The sequence below is a fragment of the Salvelinus sp. IW2-2015 genome, linkage group LG26 (assembly GCF_002910315.2).
Source record: "Salvelinus sp. IW2-2015 linkage group LG26, ASM291031v2, whole genome shotgun sequence".
NCBI lineage: Eukaryota > Metazoa > Chordata > Actinopteri > Salmoniformes > Salmonidae > Salvelinus > Salvelinus sp. IW2-2015.
In genome coordinates this window covers 43829756-43838910 of record NC_036866.1, presented here as the reverse complement: position 1 = coordinate 43838910, position 9155 = coordinate 43829756, and positions in this window count along the sequence as shown.

The following is a 9155-nucleotide window of genomic DNA, read 5'->3' as shown; positions in this document are numbered from 1 at the left end:
ATAGCCTTAATTCCTCAAGAATAGACTGACGAGTTTCAGAAGAATCTTCTTTGTTTCTGGACATTTTCAGCCTGTAATCGAACCCACAAATCCTGATGCTCCAGATACTCAACTAGTCTAAAGAAGGCCAGTTTTATTGCTTCTTTAATCAGAACAACAGTTTTCAGCTGTGCTAACATAATTGCAAAAGGGTTTTCTAATGATCAATTAGCCTTTTAAAATGATACACTTGGATTAGCTAACACAACGTGCCATTGGAAAACAGGAGTTATGGTTGCTGATAACGGGCCTCTGTATGCCTATGTAGATATCCCAATAAAGAATCTGCCGTTCCCAGCTAAAATAGTAATTTACAACATTAACAATGTCTACACTGCATTTCTGATCAATTTTATGTTATTTTAATGGACCCAAAAATATATACAGTATATTTCAAAAACAAGGACATTTCTAAGTGATCCCAAATTTTGGAACGGTAGTGTATGTCAACAAACATCAGAGACAGGGAGAGAAATTTTCAGAGGAAAGCATTAAAAACACTTAAAACACACACATGCATGCTCACACGCACACAGGTACAAGCCACACACACAGATGAGAGGAGCTGCTGACCCGGTCTGACCCAGTTCTGTGTGATTTATGGTTTATAGTTCCACGGCAGACACAGCTTTGTTCTGGGGGGTCATAAATCCCCTGCACCTCCAAGCAGATCAGCTGATCACCCAGTCCTTGGCAGGCTAGCAGACACCCATAAGCTTCACTTAGTCCCATTACACCTCTTAGCATTCACACATGCATCTGCATACACATACAAACACACACACGGTCAAACACACACACCGGTCAAAAGTTTGGACACACCTACTCATTCAAGGGTTTTTCTTTATTTTACTATTTTCWACATTGTCGAATAATTGTGAAGACATCAACGCTATGAAATAACACATATGGAATCATGTAGAAACCAAAAAAAAGTGTTCAACAAATCAATATATATTTGAGATTTGAGATTTTTCAAAGTAGCCAACCTTTGCCTTGATGACAGCTTTGCACACTCTTGGCATTCTYTYAACCAGCTTCATGAGGTAGTCACCTGGAATGCATTTCAATTAACAGGTGTGCCTTGTTAAAAGTGGAATTTGTGGAATTTCTTTCCTTCTTAATGTGTTTTGAGCCAATCAGTTGTGTTGTGACAAGGTAGGGGTGGTAATCTACAGAAAATTAACCCTATTTGGTAAAACCATGTCCATATTATGGCAAAGACAGCTCAAATATGCAAAATAAAAGACAGTCCACCATTACTTAAGACATAAAGGTCAGTCAAGCCGGATAATTTCAAGAACTGTGAAAGTTTCTTCAAGCGCAGTCGCAAAAACCATCAAGCGCCATGATGAAACTGGTTCTCAGTGAGATAGCCACAGGAAAAGGAAGCCCAGAGTTAACTCTGCTGCATGGATAATTTCATTCACCTCAGATTAACAGACACATTTCAACATCAACTGTTCAGAGGAAACTGCGGGAATCAGGCTTTTATGGTCGAATTGCTGCAAAGAAACCACTACTAAAGGACACCAATATGAAGAAGAGACTTGCATGAGCATTAGGCCGGTGTTTTTCGCTGTAAAGCATTTTTAAATCGGACACGATGGGTAGATTAACAGATGTTTATCTTTCATTTGCTGTGTTGGACTTGTTAATGTGTGAAAGTTCCATATTTCCACAAAACATTTTGAATTTCCCGCGCTGCCTTTTCAGCGGAATGTTGTCAGGGGTTCCCGCTAGCGGAACGTGTGTCCTAGAAAGGTTAACCTTTATTTAACTAGGCAAGCCAGTTAAGAACTAATTCTTATTTACAATGATGGCCTACACCGGCCAAACCCGGATGAMGCTGGGCCAATTGTGCGCCGCCCTATTGGACCCAATCACGTCCAGATGTGATTCAGCCTAGATTCATACCAGGGTGTCTGTAGTGACGCCTCTAGCACTGAGATGCAGTGCCTTAGAACGCTGTGCCACTCGGGAACCCAATATATCCATTATATCTTGTTCTCCATCTTCTTTTTAATAAAAAAAAAAGTTTTACCCCTTTTTGACCCAATTGGCAATTACAGTCTTGTCCCATCTCTGCAGCTCCCGTACGGACTCAGGAGAGGCGAAGGTTGAGAGCCATGAGTCCTCTGAAACACGACCCTGCCAAGCCACACTGCTTCTTGACACACTGCTCGCTTAACCTGGAAGCCAGCCGCTCCAATGTGTCAGAGGAAATACCGTCCAGCTGGCAACCGGMGTCAGCTTGCAGGCTCCCGGCCCGCCACAAGRAGTCGCTAGAGCACAATGGAACAAGGAAATCCCGGCCGGCCAAACCCTTCCCTAACCTAGACGACACTGGGCCAAATGTGACCCGCCTCATGGGTTTCCCGGTCATGGCCGGAAGTGACACAGCCTGGGATCGAACCTGGGTCTGTACTGACATCTCAACCACCGCAATACAGTGCCTTAGAGTGCTGCGCCACTCAGGAGGCCCCCTCCATAAACAGTGAACCAACATGTTTTCAGCACGTTTACTCCATGACTGATCAAAACCAATTTTTCTCATGCTCTTTCTTGTCTCTCTGCAGCAGACATACAGAGAGCAATATGTTTGGAACATAAAATTTGTAATAAAATTGCAGTATCTAATCAAAATTAAGGCTGACCCCATCAATTGTTTGCTCGACTGGTCAATTGTTTGCTCGATAGGCTGTTGGTCGACCAAGATTTCTTTAGTCGAGCAGTAGCAAAAAATAATAATAATAATAATAATAATTCATGGTGTACAAGACACCTGTCTGATTCAAGCCTGTCTGAATGGACTGATCCATTGTGGAGGTCGTGGGGATGGCGCAGTCCRTCAGTCTAAGATGTGCTACTGAAATKGTATATGGTTATATTATATAAGAACAATGGTGCAACACAAATAAGTTATATTATTTTATAACAAATGYGCTTTCTCCCGTGTTGGATAGCGGTCGCTGTCCGCGGTTCTGAAACACATCAGTGCTGTCGAATTGGTGCCTTTTCCTAGACCATGCTGCTATGTGCATAATAGCAAAGTTAACCAGTATATTGGTGTTGAGAACAATGCGGCTGAGTTAGGAGAAGAGAAAACAGCCCTTGGCTTAATTGTCGAAGAAAAGTGAGGAGAGAGGAAACCCCAACTTATTTATGTCTACTGTATAATCAATAGCCTAACTGTTAAATGTGCCTGGATTGATAAATCAACCATATATATCAACAGAAATAAGACAGATCCTGCTTCTGTTGCCTGTTTTTGAGTGTTTGTTTAATAACCTACTGATTCCGTGAGCACCAAGCCTACCACGTTGAATAAACAAATTATGCCGTTTTTAATCTTTGCTGTGCTGTATTAAAGACTTTACACATCTCTGGTATTATTTATAATTTATTTAGTGTTGTTTACATTGTTCCAAACATTCAGAAGAATGATATTGTAATCTAACAGCACCTGTTTGGCACACATAATATGCACGCAGTGCTTTCTCTTTACCGTATTTATCTTGATCTCCAGTATTTTCCACAGTCAGATTTATTTGACACATCTGACTTCCCCGTTACCTGCTGAGCAACCAGAAAACATTCCCCCATTTCAAATTTATTTGTCACATCCTCTGCATCCATTTTGCTGTCACGCRTTACGGTGTTCAAAGTTTGTTCTAACCAATTTATTGATGTGATTATGATATGGTATGCTATAGGTCAGGCCCTATTGTTCACGTGCATACTGTACATATTTCACATAAATAGAGCAAGGGTTGAGGGGATAGGGAATGCTTTTTCCTAGACAAATGAGGGAACATAACTTTTCAGTCAAAAATGGCTGTAATTATGTTGCAGCTTCAGCAACACAGACAGTGTGATACACACTGTTGATGTTCTATGGTGGTCGCTGCAGAAGGGAGGAGAGACAACAGGTGCTAGTCACACAGTCACTCACTGGTTTTTCTTTTAASCACAGTGCAGCAAGTCTGAACCAGGCCCGGTACAATCAAATCAATTGCGGTCGGATTCCCTCCAGTGTCTTAATTAATTGATCAAACAGTTCGCTTAAAGCATCAGACAAGCTCAGTGCATATAGTTGATTTGATTAAAACACACACGTTTTCAAATTTCAACCAATCTATTGGTCGAAAGAACAGATGACTCTTGGTCGACCAATAGTTTTTTTGTCGGGGACAACCCTAATCGCAATACATATAGAATTGTGAGAATAGCAATACATATCATATTGGCACCTTCGTATCGTGATAATATCGTATCGTGAGGTCCCTGCCAATTTCCAGCCCTTGCAGGCATGGTAGTTCATCACAATGAGCAGACAGACAATAGTATGCGATAATGCTAAGCAAAGCATMATTCATTCCAGCCATTAAAACACGCCAACAGTGCATTCATTGTTTACTTGTGAGCAATCTCGACAGCTCTAGTCCCAACTGCCCACTGGGCACACACTGGTTGAATCAACATTGTTTCCAAGTCATTTATATTAAATTATGTTGAACCAAAATGAAATAGACATTGAATTGACTTCTGTGCCCAGTGGGTGTAGACTGACATCTTGAGCACACCAGCATGTTATGTATGAGTCACAATAGGAGACTATGGCACTGTATGCCACCTGCAGCTGCAATTTTGTAGGTTGAGGCTATTGCTGTGCGTGTGGTTTTGGAGTGACATGCACCTTCTCCTTACAAAAAACTTAACAGCAGTGGTCAATTCTGAATTGAACAAATTGCTCTTTAATTTGAATTCATTTCTCGRATTTGAAATAAATTGGCCACACCCCACAGTCAGCAGAATTTGAATTGAATTTGAATGAAAGGAAGTAGGATTCAATTCAGTGAAATTTAAAAAATAACTCATGCTCCAAAAACAATTTAAAATATTTACAGTGGTCTGGAAATATTCTAAGATCATCTTGTGGGTTGTCTATAATAATTCATAATTCCCTTCATGTTTTTAAATATCAGAATACATTTCCTAGAATGCATTAGATCAAACGCTGCAGTATAGAAGGAAACAATCTAATCTCATGACAAAGAAAAAACTGAAATCTACGAGTTATAATCAAACTAATATTTGAAATGGTATGTGTATTCTTTGCATTAAGTGTCATATCCTTTTGATAAAAGATTTGTCAAATTAATGCGAATTTCATGTTTCATTCAAATCAAATGCTGCTTCCTGTGGGGTGTGGCCAATTCTAGTTCCATTCTAATTAATTATTTGAATTGAAGTAAATTCAGAAAATACGAATTGACCCCAACCCTGCTTAACAGCATGTCGAATATATGCTTGAGCGATATACTGTTTATACCGTATACAGGGGTATTTGAAAATACCGACGGTAYAGTCACGATCGTCGTATGAGTGAGACCAAGGCGCAGCGTGGTATGCGTACATTCTCTTTTAATGAATGAACACTTAACAAAAAACAACAAAATCAACGGACGACTAAACATAGACAGGATCCCAAACACAAAAGGGAAATGGCTGCCTAAATATGATCCCCAATCAGAGAGAACGATAAACAGCTGCCTCTGATTGGGAACCATATCAGGCCACCATAGACATACAAATACACCTAGATAACCCACCCAAGTCACCATCACCATCAGAACCCCCCCAAAAGTGCGGACTCCGACCACAAAACCTGACTCAATAGGGGAGGGTCTGGGTGGGCATCTAGGATGGATGACGCAGGGCGTCGGGGGCGGCTCCGGTGCGGGGCGCATCGCCGGAGGCTCCAGACCGCGGATCGTCGCCGGAGGAACCGGACTGCCGACGGCGCCGGACGGCCGACCGATGCCGGACCGCCGACCGTTGCCGGGGGCTCCGGACCGCCGACCGCCGACCGAGGCTCCGGACCGCCGACCGTCGCCCGAGGCTCCGGACCGCCGACCGAGGCTCCGGACCGCCGACCGTCGCCGGAGGCTCCGGACCGCCGACCGTCGCCGGAGGCTCCGGATGGCCAACCGTCTCAGGAGGTTCCGGACCGTGGATCGTCGATGGAGGTTCCGGACTGTGGCCAGTCGCCGGAAGCTCCAGGACTGGGAASTGTYGCCGGAAGCTCTGGACTGGGAACTGTCRCCGGAAGCTCTGGACTGTGGAGGCGCACTGGAGGCCTGATGCGTGGGACCGGTACAGGTGGCACCGGGCTGATGACACGCACCTCAGGGCGAGTGCGGAGGCACAGGACATACTGGACTGTGGAGGCGCACTGGGACCTGATGCGTGGGACGGTATAGGTGGCACCGGGCTGATGACACGCACCTCAGGGCGAGTGCGGAGAGGAGGCACAGGACCTACTGGACTGTGGAGGTGTACTGGAGACCTGATGCGTGAGACCGGTACAGGTGGCACCGGGCTGATGACACGCACCTCAGGGCGAGTGTGGAGAGGAGACACAGGATGTACTGGACTGTGGAGGTGCACTGTTGTGCCAGCTCTGTTGGCGCAGAGCTGGCACAACCCTTCCTGACTGGATGCTCACTCCAGCCCGGCAAGTGTGGGAAGCTAGCACAGGACGCACCGGGCTGTAAAGGCGCACTGGAGACCTGATGCGTGGGACCGGTACAGGTGGCACCGGGCTGATGACACGCACCTCAGCACGCCCGCTCTGCAGCGCTCTCAATGCCAGCACCTCTCTCCGGAATACCAGGTATGATATTCAATTTTTATTATATATTATATATAATATATAATATATAATTATATATATTAAATTATATATTTAAAAAATCTTGCGGGGGGCTGGGGGGATAGTGCCCCTTGTGTGCACATTGGGTAATACCGTATACCCCGGTATGGTATAGAAACAGTATGAAAATCTGTATACCGCCCAGCCCTAAATGGTTAGAATGAGACATAGCTTTGTTGTGAGGCTGCCAATGTGGCGGGGTAGGAAGTTACTGTTAGAAAGCCTTGAAATTAAGTGCTGTGTGGCAATACACTGCAAAAGTTGGAGAAATACAACACATGTAGCGTACTGTACAGCACACACCACACGGCAGGCGAACCACATGCAGCGGTCATGACTGACTCCCCCCCACACTTGAAATTGGTTAATTCAACCAGACAACACATCCTGAGTACATGAGGCGAGACATCTCACTGTCAAGGAGGAGTGCAGCGATGGGAGAGATCGAGGAAGAGAGAGGCAGGCACAAAAATGACAGACAGTGACAGCAAGAATGAGACCGAGAGAGGCAGGAGGGAGAGTGACAGTGAGAGATAGAGAGAAAGATGCACAGAGTGGCAGAGAAAGACCATGAGATTTGCCTCTAGGTCTACCTCTAACAACAACAACACAAAACAGCATGCTGAAAAGAGAGATTGTGATCACCTGAAGTTGCTAGTAGCAGAGAGCACATATGATACTCTGAATACCCTGATACCCTGAAATAGCCCAGCKACAGGCAGCTACACTCACCTGCCTGTTGTACTGCTGTATGTTAAGAAGTATCTTTCTCTGCTTGTTCTTCTGTCTGTGTCTGTCTGAGAAGCATGAGGGAGTTCTGACAATGCCCTGTACTGCATGCTGCCACCAGTTTAAATGGTCTTAGGCTGGGTTTCTGTACAGCACTTTGAGATATCAGCTGATGTAAGAAGGGCTATATAAATACATTTGATTTGATTTGATCATTCCCAGCTAGCACATTTGGTYCCTTGGAAGTTTTGGGRTCTTATGTTTTTGGTTTCTCATCGGTTCTGGGAAGGAAGCCATAAGTTTCCTGACCGGTAAAACTKAATGTTTTTTCAACGTTTTGTGAACCGAAATGAAAACTTTTCCTGTTCTGGGAACGTTCATTTTTAGGTTGCAGGGAGGTTCTGAGAACATTTTACTATGGTCCCCTGAAAGTTTTCCTGGTAGGTTTTATTAAAGTTCTGAGAATCGAAATTCTAGATTATTAGAAGGTAATTAAATAACTAAAAATTGTGTGAATGTTTTCAATGAAATGTTAAGGTTATTTGGAGGTTTTTGAATAACTCCCTTAAAACTTTCACTGGACGTTTCAATAACTTTGGATTAACTGTTTTGAACTCCAAGCACAGATAGGACACATGGAAATTAATTTGCTTAGGCATTAGTCATGCAAACACATTCATTTTTTTATTTTGGCTCAGCAACAGAGAGATTTGAATCTATGATCTGCTGTTGTCTATCCATGGAATTAGTCCACTGCACCACCAGGATGGCTAACTTGCCATGTTTTTTTTTTTACTCATGCAAAGCTGTTCAGTTTAGTCTATTCAAACAGACCCCATTTCAAAGGAAGCATGCACTCATCAAGATCAGGTGTGGCCAATTAGTGAGCGTAGCCAACACACCTGAACACACTTAACAAGATAGAGGATAAAGAGTTTTGTTGACGCTGAGAACAGAATGTATGTTTTTTTAAACATTCTTAGAAAGTTCTTTGAACATTACTAATGTTTTCTTGTGGTTTTTATGGAACATTTTCATAATGATATAAGAACATTACATTAAATAGAACAATGAGGAAACCTGTAGGAAACGTTATGCTGAAGTACTGAAATTCCCACAAAAGAACGTTGTTTCTTAACTATTTGAGAACATTCCCAATGTCAAACCAGTTGGAGAACGTTCCTAGAACATTACCAAAAAAWKTATTAAATGTAACCATGTTTGAACTTTAAGGAAATGTTATTTTAAAGTAATGAAATACCAATAAAATAGCATTATTTTGACATGTTCTTTAAATGTGCTGAGAATGTTCCAAAGCCAAGCAACTATCCTGCACCATTTCCAGARGGTTGTGGGAAGGCTGTATACAAAMTAACCATAGGACAACCACACACTCACCAAGCTCTACAAAATATATGGTTCTCAGAACGTTATGTGGTATCTAGGTTGGCTCTCAAAAAACTGCTGTAAACAATGGCAATCGGTASCCGTGCTATCTCTCTTTCTCCCTCTCTCTCGCGAATACTCTCTCTCTCTCTCGCAATCCCCTTCCTATCTCACTCTCTCACAGCCCAACTCTTCACCAAAGTGTCACTAACTGTTTCTGCCCTCCCTGCCACTCATTGACTTGCCTCTCATTTCTCACTCATCCACACTCCATATTTTTTTA